At 39.7% G+C, this 17,571-nt stretch overlaps 1 long non-coding RNA gene across 7 annotated transcripts in view; it reads right to left on the bottom strand.

Moving 5' to 3' along the window:
- Positions 1 to 17,571, bottom strand: part of LOC125992406 (uncharacterized) — a 36,398-nt gene that overhangs the window by 8,152 nt on the left and 10,675 nt on the right. For 3 of the 7 annotated variants that reach the window (XR_011086234.1, XR_011086233.1, XR_007489611.1), the window contains exons 2-4: positions 9,078 to 14,259; positions 8,071 to 8,112; positions 7,861 to 8,005 (exon numbers count right to left, since the gene is read on the bottom strand). This is a non-coding gene — a long non-coding RNA (uncharacterized lncRNA). Of the gene's footprint in view, positions 1 to 863; positions 6,184 to 7,782; positions 8,006 to 8,070; positions 8,113 to 9,077; positions 14,260 to 17,571 lie in introns of those variants that run through there. The other 4 variants (XR_011086235.1, XR_007489603.1, XR_011086232.1 and 1 more) reach the window with 4 other exon arrangements.

Below are 17,571 nucleotides of genomic sequence, written 5' to 3' on the forward strand. Positions count from 1 at the left end.
AAATCAAAATCAAATGTTCAATGCAACAATTCAATTTTAAGAGAAAAAAATTCTATTTTTTTGTATCCCAAAAGAGGTAAAATTGATCATTTTTTATGAGCAAATCTTTATTGTGTGAAGGCGATGGCCTTCACACATGTTATTCTACTCCATTCACTTTATTATTGTGTGAAGGCGATGGCCATTACACGTTATTCTACTCCATTCACTTTATTATTGTGTGAAGGCGATGGCCTTCACACATATGTTATTCTACTCCATTCACTTTATTATTATTGTGTGAAGGCGATGGCGTTCACACGTTATTCTACTCCATTCAATTTATTAGTGTGAAGGTGAAGACCTTCACACTATTGTTATTCCTGTCCTTTATTATTGTGTGAAGGCGAAGGCCTTCACACATTGTTATTCTACTATATTGTTATTATTATTATTATTAGTGTGAAGGTGAAGACCTTCACACTATTGTTATTCCTGTCCTTTATTAGTGTGAAGGTGAAGACCTTCACACTATTGTTATTCCTGTCCTTTATTATTATTATTATTAGTGTGAAGGTGAAGACCTTCACACTATTGTTATTGCTGTCCTTTATTAGTGTGAAGGTGAAGACCTTCACACTATTGTTATTGCTGTCCTTTATTATTATTATTATTATTATTATTATTAGTGTGAAGCTGAAGACCTTCACACTATTGTTATTGCTGTCCTTTATTAGTGTGAAGGTGAAGACGTTTGTCAGGTTCAAAGTACTAACTGAATATCTGTATAAAAGAAAAGGATCAGCAGACAAACATAAGTGAGGCAGAATATTGAGTGGAGGAGTGCGTTCAGATTGCTTTCTACAATCTCACTACACTAAATGTCTGTTTACAGTCTCGCTCTTTTTATTTGGAACGCCCTACCCACAGTGTGAGACGATTAGCCCCTAAGGGTGGGGAGAAGCGCGTGGGCTTCGTCTCGTAAGAAAAGAAACAAAAGTAATGCACAAAGTGTTGGGTGCAGATATGGCTATATCAGCAAAACAGTTTAAGCAATGAATAACTTTCTTGGATTCCGAGAGATAAAAAGAGAAAGAGTTCTTTAAGGAAGATCAGAAGGTTCATGACGCATCGTTTGACGTGTTGTTTTCACGATCTGTTCTGGTGGACGTCATTTTTCTGCTGAGATGTCAGCAGTATCTTGTTTGACACAACCGTCATCTCGCCCCTGACCCAGCCGTAATCCTTCTGTTCTGTTGCACAAGATAAGAATAAGCAAGGCAAAGCAGCAAGCATACTGAGCAGTAACATTATGAATAAGTACTCATTAGAGAACGCATGATAACATATATATATATATATATATATATATAATTTTTCTAACAACCTTCACACTATTGTTATTGCTGTCCATTATTATTATTATTATTATTATTAGTGTGAAGGTGAAGACCTTCACACTATTGTTATTGCTGTCCTTTATTATTATTATTATTTATTATTATTATTATTATTATTATTAGTGTGAAGGTGAAGACCTTCACACTATTGTTATTGCTGTCCTTTATTATTATTATTATTATTATTATTATTATTATTATTATTATTATTGTGTGAAGGCATATGTTATTCTACACCATTCTCTATTATTGTGTGAAGGCGATGGCCTTCACATTGTTATTCTACTTTATTGTGTGAAGGCGATGGCCTTCACACATATGTTATTCTACACCATTCTCTATTATTGTGTGAAGGCGATGGCCTTCACACATGTTATTCTACACCATTCTCTATTATTGTGTGAAGGCGATGGCCTTCACATATGTTATTCTACACCATTCTCTATTATTGTGTGAAGGCGATGGCCTTCACACATATGTTTTTCTACACCATCCTCTATTATTATTATTATTGTGTGAAGGCGATGGCCTTCACACATATGTTGTTCTACAACCTGCGTGAAGTTGTGAACCATAGCAGCACAAACGATGATTTTTGCTGCACAAACCGGCACAAACGAAGCACAAACGAATCAGACTATTTTCCTTAAATTTTGCGAGGTTGGGGGGGCCAACTTCACGCAGGTTATTCTACACCATTCTCTATTATTAGTGTGAAGGTCACCTTCACACTATTGTTATTGCTGTCCTTTATTATTAGTGTGAAGGTGAAGACCTTCACACTATTGTTATTGCTGTCCTTTATTATTATTATTAGTGTGAATATTCATGACACGGCTGCTTACATTTTTTTCGTTCAAAAATTTTTCCGTTTTCGCAAAATTCACAAAATTCCGGCAAATTCTTCCCCATTCATTCTTAATGGCAGATTCAACATTTCACATTTACGTTGTTCCAGTTTGAGATTCACTTATTTCAACACATTCAAATCACATTGGGGACATTCCCAAACTTGCCAAATTCAAAAATTTCACGTTTTCAATTTTAAAATTTGCACAAAATTTTGCAGAATTTCACTAAATTTAGTTTTTCACTTCTAATTTCTACATTTTTCCACTGATTCAACTCGTTCCAACTTTCAACTGTTCATCTTTTGCTTACCTATTCCACACCTTCCCACTTAACAAAATTTCCAAATTTTCAATTTTTAAATTTTCCAAAAAATTTAGTTTTTCCCTTCTAATTTCTACATTTTTCAACCGATTCGACCCATTCCAACTTTATTCACTTTGATCACCTCATCCTTACTGTATTCACCCCCTTCACCCCCACTTCCATTAAGCTTTCACAATTCAACCCTTGACCCCCACTTCCAGTGGCGGCCATCTTGGATTGACCCTGAAGTGCCCCAATGAACCCGGAATGAACTGGAAGTGCCCCAAATCAAACCGGAATTGACCCCGAATGAACCGGAAGTGACCTGAGGTAAACCGGAAGTGACCCCAAATCAAACCGGAAGTGACCCCAAATCAAACAGGAAGTGAGCTTTTTAAACCGGAAGTGACCTTTTTAAACCGGAAGTGACACCAAATAAAACGGAAGTGACCTCATCTAGACCGGAAGTTCCTCTAATCAAACCGGAAGTGACCCAAATAGACCGGAAGTGACCCAAATCAAACCGGAAGTGACCATATTTAGACATTAAGTGCCCTAAATACCTACATTTGCGCTAATTTTTGCAAATTTTGCCCGATTAAACCCATTTCAACATTTTAACCCCAAAAGTGAACCTCCTGAAGCCGTTTTTTTCCTTTTGTTCCAAATTTCAAAAAATTTTGGTGCAATTTTTTTTCTTTTAATTCCCATTCATTCTCTATTAGGATTCAAGATTTGCTCTAACTTCTACATTTTTTAACCGATTCAACTCGTTCCAACTTTCAACTGTTCCTCTTTTGCCTTCCTATTCCACAACTTCCCACTTACCAAAAATTCTCTACAATTTTGTTTTTCTACTCTAATTTCTACATTTTTCAACTTATTCAACCCATTCCACCTTTCAACTGTTCATCATTTTCCTACCTATTCCACAACTTCCCACTTACCCAAAATTCCAAATTTTCAATTTTGAAATTCACACCCAATTTTCCCAAATTTCCTTTTTCCCTTGTAATTTCTACATTTTTCAACCGATTCAACTCTTTTCAACATCATTCTGCAACATTCCCCAAGTATTTATTCAACCTCTTCACCTTCACACGCAATTTCTTCAGAAATTGCAAATTCTAGTTATTCTACTTATTCCGCTCACTTTTTTGACGCTTAACTACTTTCACATACTTAAACCGATTCACTCCGTTCCACTTTTCACTTATTCCAAATATTCATGACACGGCTGCTTACATTTTTTCCATCCATCCATCCATCCATCCATTTTCTGAACCGCTTAGTCCCCACGGGGGTCGCGGGCGTGCTGGAGCCTATCCCAGCCGTCATCGGGCAGTAGGCGGGGGACACCCTGAACCGGTTGCCAGCCAATCGCAGGGCACACAGAAACAAACAACCATTCACACTCGCACTCACACCTAGGGACAATTTGGAGTGATCAATCGGCCTACCAAGCATGTTTTTGGGATGTGGGAGGAAACCGGAGTGCCCGGAGAAAACCCACGCGGGCTCGGGGAGAACATGTAAACTCCGCACAGGGAGGGCCGGAGGTGGAATCGAACCCGCACCCTCCTAACTGTGAGGCGGACGTGCTACCCAGTGTGCCACCGAGCCGCCTTACATTTTTTCCATTCAAAAAATTTTCCGTTTTCACAAAATTCACAATTTTACGGCAAGTTTTTCCCCCATTCATTCTTAACGGCAGATTCAACATTTCACATTTACATTGTTCCAGTTTGAAATTCACTTAATTCAACACATTCAAATCACATTGAGGACATTCCCAAACTTGCCAAATTCAAAAATTTCACGTTTTCACTTTTAAAATTTGCACAACATTTTGCAAAATTTCACTAAATTTAGTTTTTCACTTCTAATTTCTACATACTTCAAACGATTCAACTCGTTCCAACTTTCAACTATTCATCTTTTGACTACCTATTCCACACCTTCCCACTTAGCCAATATTCCGGTGAAATTTGTCCTCTGCATTTAACCCATCCCCATGTGATTTTGATCCATCCCCTGGGGGAGAGGGGAGCAGTGAGTCAACCAAATTCTCCTAAATTTCGTTTTTCTACTCTTATTTCTACATTTTTCAACCGATTCAACCCATTCCAACTTTCAACTCTTCATCTTTTGCCTACCTATTCCACAACTTCCCACTTAACAAAAATTCCAAACTTTCAAATTAGAAATTCAACCAAATTCTCCAAAATGTCATTTTTCAACTCTAATTTCTACGTTTTTCAACCGATTCAACCCGTTAAAACTTTCAACTGTTCATCATTTTCCTACGTATTCCACAACTTCCCACTTACCAAAAATTACACATTTTCACCACTAATTCTCCAAAATTTCATTTTACACTTCTATTTTCCACATTTAAAGTCCCAATGATCATCGTCACACACACATCTGGGTGTGGTGAAATTTGTCCTCTGCATTTAACCCATCCCCATGTGATTTTGATCCATCCCCTGGGGGAGAGGGGAGCAGTGAGCAGCAGCGGTGCCGCGCTCGGGAATCATTTGGTGATCTAACCCCCCAATTCCAACCCTTAATGCTGAGTGCCAAGCAGGGAGGCAATGGGTCCCATTTTTATAGTCTTTGGTATGACCCGGCCGGGGTTTGAACCCACAACCTTCCAGTCTCAGGGCGGACACTCTACTACTAGGCCACTGAGCTTACTTTCTCAAGTAATTCAACCCATTTCAACATCATTCGGCATCATTCCCCAAGAAGTTATTCAAAGTCTTCGCCTTCACACGCAATTTCTTCTAGTTTGTTATTAAGTTGTCAATTTATTTTGTAAACAAGATATTATTTATTTATAATTTAGTAAATTTATTTTTGTGAACATATTTTTAGTTATGTATAGTTTTATTTCCTTGCAAGAAATTATTACAAGAAAGATTAATTAATATAAATTAGCAGTGTTCTGCATACAGTATTTGAGTTTTGAAAGGGTTTATGCCGTCTTGGTGGTCACTGTTAAGAAAACGAAAATTATGGACACAGACAAGTGTGAAGAGAAGGCGGTAATAACGATTGGTGACGAAGAAATAGAAAGGGTCAGTCATTTTGAGTATCTTGGAGCCAGAATAGAAGCAAATGGAAAAACTACCCCAGAAACACGGAGAAGACTGGCAATGGCATTTGCCAAAGTGAAAAAGATGGAGAAGCTCTGGAAAGGACAGTGTATAGACACAAAAATGAGATTTCTAAAAAGTACAATATTTCCAATTGCAACTTACGGTTGTGAGGCATGGACCATCAACAGTACTGACAGCAAAAAGATCACCGCCTTCGAAATGAAATGCTACAGAAGGATTCTGCGGATATCGTGGATTGATAGGATATCAAATGGCGAGGTGTTGACACGAATGGGAGTTGTATCACCAGTACTGCTGCAGGCTGTGAAAAATTGAAACTGCAATATTTTGGGCATATCAAACGCCATGAGTCACTTGAAAAACACATTCTGGAAACAAAGATGGAGAGGAAAACCAACAAGAAGATGGGAGCAAGACATACAGGACTGGTTGGGGACGACAACAACCGAAGCTGGCAGAATAGCAGAAGACAGAGTGCTGTTTCGCAGGAAGGTTCAAGAGGCAACGTCCTACAGCGGGACAAGCTGAAGAAGAGAGAGAGAGGTGGTCACTGTTTACTGTTTATCTTTTTTGTTTCTATATGCAATGTTTGAAACATAAATGTGTCTGTCAGGTACATTGCTACAAGTTGTTTAACTTTAATAAATCAAACACTGATGGCACAATCCTGTACCTCTTTCTTTTTGACCAGAAATGTGTTGCGCTGGTACATGGCTGAAAAAATATTTCAAAAGGGGTACATCACTGAAAAAAGTTTGCGAACCACTGCCCTAAAATAAACCAAAAAGACCTTTCACAGAGAGACAATTTTGGACAACTAGCAACTTAGCAATGGTCTCTACGATGGTCTATTACCCACAAATAATGGGGGGCACCTGTATACAAATACATATTGGAGTTATTTATTTATTCATTCATTTATTTGTCCTTTTGAGCATATTTAGCGTTGACTACCCAAAGGTAACAAAGTAATTTAAGGAAGTTACATTACTTTAATATCACAGAACTCAGATTATGTGACAAATCACAATTTTTAGCAGGAAACTTGAAACTGATGTGGTATAGAAATGGCAATGTAATTAGGATACTCCAAATAGTCCAGTGTGAATGGTTGTTTGTCTATATATAGACTGATGGTTGTTGACTAAGATGGAATTTAATGTGAATAAAAGTGGTCTCAGGATCATTCATACTTCCATTCAGAGCATCACTGTGTGGAAATGAACCTATGTTGGCTGCTTACAAGTCAGGCGTGAGACAAGTGGCTAATGAATAATCATGTTGTTTGCCTATATATGGATGGATGGATGGATGGATGGATGGATGGATGGATGGATGGATGGATGGATGGATGGATGGATGGATGGATGGATGGATGGATGGATGTTGACTCAGATAGAATTTAATGTGAATAAAAGTGGTCTCAGAATCATTCACACTTCCATTCAGAGCATCACTGTGTGGAAACTGAACCTATGTTGGTCATGTTGTCTGACAAGTGGCTTATGAATAATCATGTTTTAAAAAATAAAAAAAATCTATAAGAACATAACAATAATTATGCTTTGTTGAATAACAAAAAAAACAACAACATAAGTTTGCTTTGGGGAAGAATTGTGTGTGACCTCCATGCAGTTCTGAGGCTGCCACTCAAACAAAAATACTTCCTGCCTGAGTTGCACAAAATGCACAAAGCAAGCAAGGCTATGCTTGACTCTGCCCCCCTCAAGGCCAGCTGATTAAAAGTGGTGATGAATGTAACAAACAAATACATGCTTAAGGCATTGGTATAGCCCCTTGTGAGAGCTTGATGTCATTGAAATACTCTAGTTGGTAAAGTATTTCCACTCAAACAACACAGATCAACAACAACATTCTTAAACAACAATAAAACCAAAAGAACCAGACCTCCATATCCTCCCCACAACAAACATCCTGTCCCAGTACGCTTTTGAGACAGAAACCATAACTGCTGTCATCTGTGATGCAGGTGCCATGGCGACTGCTTCCTGTGGAACAATATGCACCCCCCCCCTCCCCCCCACACCATCACCACACACACTCACATTGAAAGTTTGTTAGTTTGAAAGCCCAATAATCATCAATACAACAATATAGCTGCAGTCTTTTCTACACATTCATTTGATTGATTTATTGTTGATTTTATGACATATTTTATAGTTTACGTAGAAAAGCAACACCTTCAAACAGGAGGAAGCTTGTGGCATGGCTACTACAGCGCGCCAAAGCACAGGCGCAGTGTCATGACACCATTGATGGCGAGCGTCTTGACGAAGACAAGGCGTAGGGCGAGGACAGCGAGGGAGAGGAGATTCACCGTCTTGTCTGCCAACACATTGCACATTTTACTTGGCTCGACAGTCTACGCCTCTCGCATGTTCAATACCAACCTGGACCCAACGCATGCGGGCACCGCCCTGGTCGGCTGTCACCTGTGGGGGCAAAACGGAAAGTGACAAGACGTGGTGACTTCTTTACATTGTAGAAGGACGGCTTAAATTCCTTCCCTAAAACAAAACCGAGCACATTCTTTCATTCAGCAGAGTCATCAACTAAACACAACCATCGCTGCATACAAAGTGCAGTACATTGAGCAAACAAGCTAACACAATGCTCAAACAAGCTAACAGTTAGCAAACGTTCTTCTGTTTCTTCTACAAATACCCATTCTATCCGTTTTTGTAATTTCTAGGAGTCTAGGTGTCTCGTCTCCTTGAACATGTCTCCTTTTCCCACCTTGTCGGTTGAAGCCGGCGGCGAGACGTGCCGTCAGATTGCCCGCCTCCATTTTATAGAAGGGTAGCTCAAACACTTCCGTTAAAGCAACATTTTGTCATTAAACCACTAGTCACCGTGACTGGTGAGCAAAAAAGTTAATGTCAACCACCTTTGCAATAATGTTATTAATGATCATTTGAGTTAATGTGTTATTTAAAAAATGTGCACTCAATCCAGTACCACAGACCAAAAATCAACAAATCAACAAGTTCGTACTCAACGTGAGGATAAAACATTATGCTCCGGCTAACCTTCTGTTTCCGCTTTTAATTAAACGAAACAACAAAATGTCTTATTTTTAAAAAAAATTCTTCACTTACGGGTTTCCACAGTTACTCTGGACCCACTTCCGAAAAGTAACTTATTGTAACTTCCTATCGCACGTTAGTTGTTTCCTTAACAAAAAACTCATGAGATGTTTGAACAAGAATCTTATAAGAACCTCTCACATAAATGATATCATTTTGTTCGCATAACTTTAGTCCAGTTTGTAATACATGCTGCGCAGTATAAAAAATGGACAAAGAAAATCTATTTTCTCTTTTTCATCCCATGTTTTTGACTTCATGCCACGGTTTGTTCTGCGGTGTTTATATTGCAGCAGAAAAACAGAACTTACGAGCCTCCACAGTCACTCTGGTTCCTCTTCCGAAAACTAATTTCCAGTTTCCTGCTACACATCAGTTGCCTCTTCAACAAAAACCTCAAGAGGAGCTTCAACCTGAAAAAAAAACAAGAACTCTTATAGGACGAGACAACTCAGGTGGTAGAGCGATAGATTTTGAGGCCGAAGGTTGTGGGCTTGATCCTGAGCCCCCGTGACCGTGGCTGAAGCGTCCTTGAGCAAGACATTGACTCAGCAGAGCCTCCAGATGCTGATGACAAGTCAAGTGTTAATTCTCTTTGAGCGCCTTGAAGGTGGAAAAGCGCTATTCGAAAAAAATCCCTTTAATCTTCACGCACCCACACAAAAATAATAAAATATCATCTGATCATCATTGTAGCAATCAGTTCCAGCTGCATTTTCCCAATTACCAGTTGCAAAACTCAATCTGGTTTCACATTAGCTGTAGGCCTCTTCACTGTGGCATCTATCAGGGCACCGTTACCCGTCCTGTTGACTTTATGTTGACTGGATGTCCTTCTCCTTGTCTATGTGATGACCTATAAAAGCTACAAGCTCCATGATATAAGAAGATGCTATTGTTTTCCACCGTCACGCTTGTCCCACCCCCTGAGAAGATCTGGTCGGCCACAGCAGCACCCTTAGCAACGCACACTGTGACACAAACCTACAACCTCATTGGCCACGCCCACCTTCTGTGGTCCCATTGTTTGCTTCAACTGACGTTGGCTCAGTAAGGAACTTCAGTCACAAGTGAGTTAACATCTTGAATGCAGAAGAAGAGCAGAGTTGAGAGAAATTCATTCAGTATGTTGCTGTCAGCTTGGACGCTGCTCGTCATCACTGTGGCAGGTGAGTGCTGCTTGGCGAACTCAAGAGTCGCCTATCTTGTAAGTGAATGCTGAAATTTATTTTGTCTCATCCTTCAGGCACCAGCGGTGATGATCTGGTGGCGGTCACGAGTGAAGTGTTTGCAACAAAAGGCAGCCAAGTCACACTGTCATACATCTACACCAGACAGTCATCTAGTGATTATTTATTCTGGTACAAACAACTTCCTGGACAAGCGCCACACTTCCTGCTTTCCCTCTTGGGAAACGGCAGGCCATTAAGTGCCATGCCGGGAATGTCGGTGAGCGTGGAAAGCGACAAAGAGCGAGTTCATCTGCACATCGAAGATGCGTTACTTGAACACTCTGCAGTGTACTACTGTGCCGTGAGGCCCACAGTGACACATGGGCCACATTCTCGTTACAAGAACATTTCCTGCTCCTGAACCCATCACACTTCCCTCTAGTCAAGGCACAACTTACTTCAAAAGACAAAACCCCAACTCCAATACCGAATGTGTTTTCACTTATGAAGTACTTGTTTGGAAGTGGAGCGGACACTGATGAATGAATTGTTGCTTGACTCACTCCACCATAGAATTCTAATTGACAAAAAATATATATATTAAAGAGTGTACAGTAGAACCTTTGACTTTGACCATAATTTGTTCCAGAAAACTGATCGGACACCGATTTGGTGGGAGTCCGATTAAATTTTTCCCATAAGAAATCATGGACAATTGATTAATTCGTTCTGACGTAGCAACAATGGACCCTTTGTGGAATAATTAGTGATATTTGTGATGTCTAATATACACTGGGGAGAAGAGTGGTGTGTTGAGCGCATGTCCATCTGCCAGGCAAATGGTGGCACACAATTGCCACGAACAAGAGACAGAATGCCATCAAGACGTACATTGCTGGAGAAAGGAAGCTTTTATACACAACCCCTCATTGTGGGGGACAAAAGAAACGTATATGATAACCCTTTTTGAGTTAAAGGCAGTTGATTTGGCTCTTAACGATGAAAATAGAGCTGTTGCATCTAGCATGGGTGTCAAACTGTGTTTTTTTCAGATGGCCATTATGACTGTCAACCCAAATAAATGTATGAGCACCTCATATTATGTACAGTATAACCTACAAAACAAACTGACAACTCATTTTCAAATCAGACTAGTAAAAACTGGTCAAATATTTAAAGAAAATATATTTTTAAAAGTGAAGACAAATTGCAATTCTAGTAATGACACACGAATTTGATGCACAATTTGTCTTTGCGGGCCACATAAAATGATGTGGTGGGCCGTATCTGGCCCCCGGGCCTTGAGTTTGACACCTGTGTTATAGAGGTTTGTTACGGCCACTAGAGGTCACTGGGCTACTGGAGTACTCTGTCTTCGTTGGAACTTTATGCTCTCGAGATGCGCTTTAGCTTGACGAGCTGAACCGAATGTTTCTTTGGAAACGCTCTTGATCGCAGCAATGCAATCGGCGAGTCTTAAACCGGCTTGGAAAGTTGTTTGAAGTCCGGTGTTTTATTCGGTTACAGGGGTTCAAAAGCTTCAAATTTTCAGTTCGAACTCCAATTTGTTCGAACCTGGGACGGTTAAATTCAGAAGTTCTACTCATCACAACTACGGTATCTGTCATAAGCCATCAATTCCAAGTCTGAAGGCCCTGGGCTTAACGGACATTGTTAAAGTGTGCCATAGAATTACTAGAGGCTCACTTAATGACCTTAACGAGGTGTTCAAAGTCAGCTCAGGCTATTGCAACTGACCCCTTCCATCCTCTGTGGCAGGAGTTTTCTTTGCACCTATTGGGCCGCTGAAAGATTCAAGATCCAAAATATTCAAGAACTCCATGGTTGCTAATGCCATTTATTTTATAAATGCAAATATATGATGTATGTTTCTTTTAACTTCTATTGCAAACAAATTGCCTCAAGGGAAAAATAAACTATTGTATGATTATGTTGGAATGTACACTATAATGATTAACCAAACTTGTCCTGTTCTCACAACGTAGTAAAACAAAGTGCTAAGTTCCTCTGCACTGGTTGACCAGCTGCAGAGGAAGCAATCAAAGTTGTTCTGTTTCCCCCAACATCGTAAAACACCCCCTGCTCTGATTTGACCAGAGGCCGGGGGTTCACCAAACCTGTCCATGCTTACCCCCACCCTGTTTTCTCTCAATGAATACTCTCTTGCAAAAGACCAAAGGCAGACTGCGTTTGAACACCTCTGTATGCAACAGTGACGAACGTTTTCTCCACTTGCAAGTGCTAAAAGGGCAAACTGTCTCCAGTGTGGTTCTTGCAAATAAGTTACAGTGAGCACCATTCTAACATCAATCACTGCCATCAGTATATATAAGCATTCCTGAGTAGGCTTGAACCACCAACCTTTCAGTTCACAGCCTAATGCACTAACCAATTGCACCACAGAGACATGCTTCACTACCACATCATTTTATGTGGCCCGCAAAGACAAATTGTGCATCAAATTTGTGTCATTACGAGAATTGCAAATTGTCTTTACTTTCAATATCTTTCTTTTTTTTTAAATATTTGACCAGTTTTTACTCGTCTGATTTGAAAACGAGCCATTTGTCCGTTTGTTTTGTAGCTTTAAGCGTATATGAGTTGCTCATACATTTATTTGGGGTGACAGTCATAATGGCCCTCCAAAAGAAGCCCGCGAAAAAAATGAGTTTGACATCCCTGCACAAGAGCCAACGACCAAGTCCTAGCGACAAAACACAGAGATATAACTGGGTGGGCTCCAAAAACTAGACTCAACTTATGGAGCGTTTCCCAGTAGATCCAACGACCAAGCCCTGGCGACAAAATACAGAGACATAAGTGAGTGGGCGCTGTTGCGTTTTGTTCAAGGTGTCCGTCGTTGAGCAAGAAAACAAAAATATGGAGTGACAGTTGGTTCCTCATTTGCAAGATCTTGGGTTGCTTCACGGCAGTCAGTACAAGTGCACTTCAGCAGATGAGAACGTCAGACTCCAGATCAGAAGGTTTTATACTCTCCGCAAACAGGAATACGGAAGGGAAGAAAAGAGAGGGGAAAAGAAGGAAAAACATATCCTCATAAGAATGTCTTATCTACTGAATGTTTTGTATCAATGTGTCATGACGTTAATGAGCTCTGCCTTATGTGTAATGGAAAAGTTGTGTGTGCTCTGTTGGAGCAACTATGTTTGTATAAATTAATATAGAATTAATATAGAATATTTAGATATTGCTGTTGCTCCCTTTTCAGTCCCCCTTTTGACCTCGACAGAGGTCAACCAAAAAACAAGGACAAACTAACAAAGTGTGTCATGAACACGGGAATATTGGAACATCTGATAAGCGGCCGGTCAGTCTAACTCGTGGCTCTCAATTACAGTAGTAATCAGTCCGTGTCACAAAAAGCGGAATCAAGGAACACAACAACATCCATAAACCATGTAAAACGAACACAGATGATACATGTGCTCACGCCAGGGTTGGGGGAATAGTGGCGGCTGTAGGCAAGAGAGTATCGATGTCCGTCCAGGTGTCATTAGAATGTGCGTTGGGAATTTGTACCAATTGGATGGGAGTTCGTAATTTGAGCCATACCAGTGGAGAAACGATAAAGAGAGCAAGAGCATAAATACCTAGCATTAAGAGAGTAAATGAGGGAGGACAGGGTGAGGGTTGCAAAGGTGATACATGATCAAAAACTTCAATGTCAGCAAGAAACCGCCGTGAGGAGGAGGTCTCGCCTCAATTCTCCTGTTCATCTTGAGTGTGTGAGTGAAAAACCTGCGGCATGTTATAATGCAGGAAAAGGCTCACACGGTCCCTTTGCCTTAGGCGACCAAAATGTTATCAATAACATCAGTCCGAGATAACACTTGCTCGCAGTAGTTCAGCCGTTGGGGGCTTGGCACGCCCACTGGTGGAGAGTAAGCACAGTTCTTACCCCATTTGCAGCTCTGCTCCATCCGGAAGGAACCTGAAAACGTCTGCTGTGCAGTCTTTGTCTTCAGTGGGTCACGGTAGACTACCTGGCCACCAAGGGGAAGAGGATTATTCTGCCTCTTTTTCAATTGGGAGTGGGGACGCTGTCGATGGCGGATCTGGCTCTTTGCAGGAATCCTTTGCCGGGGCACACTGGGATAGATGATACCACGTGTCTCGTTTGCCGGCCAGCTGGACGGCATGCGGTGTGCGCTCCACCACTGCAAAGGGTCCAGTCCACCAAGGCTCTGTCCACTTTCTCTTCAGGACTTTCAGCCAGATAGTTGGGGTGATTTGATTCTCGGCGGCCCCATCTGGGTCCGCTGCAGTGTGCTCAGCAAACCTGGAATCATAAAACCAGACAATTGGTCTAAGTAAGATGTGTGTGTGCGCTTATCATCATCCGGATCAGCAACTGGAAGGGCCGAAATTGGTCCAGGAAAACAGCGACCTTTCTGCAACTCAAAAGGGGTGTGCCCAGTTCGGGCATTAACAGACATATGCACACACATCAATGCGAGAGGGAGTGCTTGAACCCAATTCAAATTCAGTGTTTTTTTTAAGTTATCTATGTCTCATGTTCAATTCAATTCATGTTCAAATCATTCATCATTTTCTCAAAATGGTTCATGGTTCAACTGCTAAATTTCTTTTAATATTCATAATATTTAATAATAGGCCTTCACACTTATGTTATTTTACACCATTCACTTCCTCCTTCTTCTTCTTCTATTTTATCACTTTTTTGTCCTTCTACTACTTCCACATAATTCAACCGATTCACTCCATTCCACTTTTGATGTATTCCAAATATTCACGAGATGATTTCTTGTTCTGAAAATCTTCCGTTTTTGCAAAATTCGCAAATTTACGATAAATTTTTCCCCGTTCACTCTTAATGGCACATTCAACCTTTCACATTTGCGTCGTTCCAGTTTGAAATTCATATCATTCAGCACATTCAAATCACATTCGGAAAGATTCTCGACATTCCCAAAATTGCCCAAAAACATTTCACGTTGTCACGTTTAAAATTTCCGCAAAATTTCACAAAATTTCGTTTTTCACTTCTAATTTCTACATTTTTCAAGTAATTCAACTCATTCCAACATCATTCTGCAGCATTCCCCTAGACGTTATTCAGTTTCTTTGCCTTCACACGCAATTTCTCCAGAAATTGCATTTTCTAGTTATTATTCTTATATCAAACATATTCCCTATTCCTTGTAATTGGTCTATTTATATCCTACATTAAATAATCTTCTAAATATTTGTTGCTTATCTTGTAGCTGTTAAACCTTATCATCTCTAAATTGTTACCACGCAATGTATTCATTCCAGGTTGTTGCCTCTCATTCACTCCCTTCCTTTCGAGATCCTTCTTCTGCTCCTTCCATCACTGTATGTTGAATTCTTACATGCCCTGTTGAGGCTTCAAAAACAAGTACATTTGGAAAAACATTGAATCTCACAATTTACAAACTGATTCTACTTACTCATTTACACTCACTCTCCCCCCTTTGACACATTCATACAATGTGTTAAATTGTTTCATCAGGGATCAAAAGGGACCAACAAAGCATGCCGGCACAGTATCATACTGATCGTAGCTGGACTAGCTGATCCAGTCGTATCTGGTCACAGGATTGAAACAGGCCTTCCACATTGAACCATTTTGTCGTCAATGGTGCCCCTGATCAATCATCAAATCCTAGGTATTCCAATCTGTACTATACTTTCAGGTGAGAGGAATTTTATCCTCTATCGTGATCACAACACCCCAACTCCAAACTATCTTGGCCAATCATATTGCGCACGCACACACCCACACACTCACAGACACACGAGTATGTAAGTAAGCAAGCAAACATTGAATCCTAAAAAGAATTCTACCTGTTTGGACAGTCTCGCCAATTAAATCTTTCGTAAATACATCAATCCAAGGTTCAATAAAATTATCAATAAATATTTCTACTCGAGAGGCTAAGTATAGGTCTGTGTTATGGGGGAGCATGCGGCATCAGATGGCACCCAAAAAAATTATCCTAATCAATTATTTTCTTCAAAAAGCTTAAAAAAAATAGTCAGACTAATTCCTCTGACTCTTTACTTAGTCTGATGTTTTACTTTGTTATGTTGTTAACTGTCGCTTTTTATGCATAATTATTTTAAAGGTCAAAAGTTCTTACAGCCCATTTAATTCTCCTTTTAATGGACACAACTCTCTGACAACATAATTTCCACTGAGGTGTAATTAACTAATAACTATTGTATTGATTAGGTACACTGAGCAACCTAGCCCCTTTTGACTGAATTCAGTTTGGTCCAAATATCATTAAAAAATTTTACTTGGCTAAATCTCAAATTCTTTTAAGCTTGACGAGCCAAAATATCTGATCCCACTGCTTGATGCCTACCATTTTAGTATACTATCTGTATTATCCAAATCTATTCCACACATTATTCCCATATTATCAAAACTCCTCAGTTATGTCAAACCCAGTGCCAAGCAAGCTTCCATCCACTTTGACCCAAGCCCCACCAAGTTTGGTAACGCTTCAGCAAGGAGTCCAGTTCGGTTGTTGGACACTTCATGTGTCACGTGTCTTTAGCAGCAGCTCATTGTCTCAAGTTCTGCTTTAGTTGTCTCAGAGCCAACCTGTCCAACACTCTTGATTGAGTTAATTTTCCAAAATGTCCATGTTCATCTTGTGAGCTCCTCCACCTCTCAACAGCTGTACTGATCTCTGAGGATGATGTTTTTCTTCCGGAAAACAGTGCTTGCCTCCCCCCAAGCACAAAAACAGTCTTTCTTTGTTCTTGCAATGCTCAAAGCCAGGAACCGTTATCTTGTTGGTCAAGGCTTCAGGTGGAGTCTTGGGATCGAGTTCCAGGGCACTGGGAGAGACAGACTGGAACACCAAACTCATAAGATTGTCTACAAATTTAGTTGCCATTCATTCCCAAGTAACCTTTGTTTATCAAATTCCCCTAGTGACATTGATCTCTTTGCATACTGTAAGTCCTGCAAACTCATTCTGTTTTCAAGCTACATTTTAGTTGACGGTTTTCTAGTCAGTTCTTGCGTCTGTGTTCCAAATGTAGTCTTAATTTGTTCTTTTCAACTCTTGACTGCCTAAGATTTCCAAATATCAATATGATAGATAGGTCAATTGGATTTGTGCTGCAATTCACGAGCAGACCCCCCTTGCTCCAACTCAGCTCATTGTCTAGCTCCAGAAAATTCCTTGAACTCCCAGCCGGAGCCGTATCTCTTATCTGATTCCTCTCTTCCTCTCATAAATTATTGTTACAAAAGCCTATCTAACCTTCTTTAAGAAATTATTATTATATCGCATTATTTTATATATATATATATATATATATATATATATATATATATATATATATATATATATATATATATATATATATATATATATAATTGTTTTTTAAATTTATTTATTTATTTATTTATTATTTATATATACATATATACACATACACATATATACACATGTACACACATACACATGGTGAAGGAATGGGGTCGAAATACAAAAAGTCCTGCCTAGCTACAAAAACAGATATGCTCAAACCGCATTGAATAAAGTAAATAAGCAGACAAGTATATTCACATATTAAATCAATAAAA

The sequence above is a fragment of the Syngnathus scovelli genome, chromosome 22 (genome assembly GCF_024217435.2).
Source record: "Syngnathus scovelli strain Florida chromosome 22, RoL_Ssco_1.2, whole genome shotgun sequence".
In the NCBI taxonomy this organism is placed as follows: domain Eukaryota; kingdom Metazoa; phylum Chordata; class Actinopteri; order Syngnathiformes; family Syngnathidae; genus Syngnathus; species Syngnathus scovelli.